The 1,035-nt window shown below is 38.4% G+C and overlaps 1 non-coding gene across 1 annotated transcript; it reads right to left on the reverse strand.

Annotated features, from left to right (window-relative positions):
• Positions 1–215: 215 nt before the first annotated feature.
• trnai-aau (transfer RNA isoleucine (anticodon AAU)) lies at positions 216–289 on the reverse strand. Its single transcript has one exon. It is a non-coding gene; the product is annotated as a tRNA-Ile (tRNA).
• Between the last annotated feature and the right edge of the window lie 746 nt (positions 290–1,035).

Here is a 1,035-nt window from a genome sequence, read left to right on the forward strand (position 1 = left end):
AATGCCAGAGTCCCTCTGATTTCATACTTTTCTCTGCATTGTCCAAGATTTGTAAACAAGCACAAATCCATGGGTAAAGTTTTGTAATCAAGAACACACTCTCATGTACTTGGAACATGTCTTAGCAGATTGTGATTTACAAGCAATGTTATAAGCAACACAAGTTCAAACAGGTGGTTTGTTGACAAGGGGTCATTCATCAAACAAAACCCACATGGCCCATATGGGGATCAAACCCATGACCTTGGCGTTATTAGCACCACGCTCTGACCAACTGAGCTAATTGGCCTTTCTCCGTTCATTTTGCAGTTTTTGGTACAGCACTGAAGGGAACCTTTCCATGAAATTGTAGACTTGGTGTCCACAAGATTACGGCCACTTTTTCGACCGAGCATAGGTGAAAGTTGACACTTATTGTTCCCTCTGACAAATGGTTATTCTGCAGCCAACTTTTGAATTAAACTTCAAAAGCAAATGTGGAGAAGCTTTTGTTAAAGAGCAATTCAGTGCAGTTGTACACAGTGACGAAATCATCAATTGCAAAGTCCACTGAGCTTTATTGCTGTGAGTTACATAGTGCTGTCTATTACACCATGAAATCTGCCATAACAACAAAAATGTAATGTCTGATTCTGTGAGCCAAGGAATATAAACCTTTTAGGGACATATTTAAAATATCAGATTTTCTGCCTGAGCACAGAGTAGGCATTTTTTTCTAGCTTTAACCATACGTCCTCTTTCTTTGGAAATCTGTGTCATTGCTGCATGAATAAGCAGAAAGATTTTGAGCAATTTTTTGTCTGGGTCTAAGGGGCAATTTATTCAAACCAAAAGATGCTATTTTAGCTAGTTTGTCAAATGAACATGTCAAACCTACAGAGACAATGTGTCTAGCTACAGAGCTCTGCAAGGTTTAATTCTTGGAAGTATTTGAAGCCATAGAAAGTTATTCTGTAAGCATTGCTTAACTCAATAAAAAGAGACAGTTAGAGCCAATGGCTGCCAGATCTAACATAGCTCACATTTTATAGTGTT

The sequence above is a fragment of the Electrophorus electricus genome, chromosome 5 (assembly GCF_041902795.1).
Source record: "Electrophorus electricus isolate QZ-2024a chromosome 5, ASM4190279v1, whole genome shotgun sequence".
NCBI lineage: Eukaryota > Metazoa > Chordata > Actinopteri > Gymnotiformes > Gymnotidae > Electrophorus > Electrophorus electricus.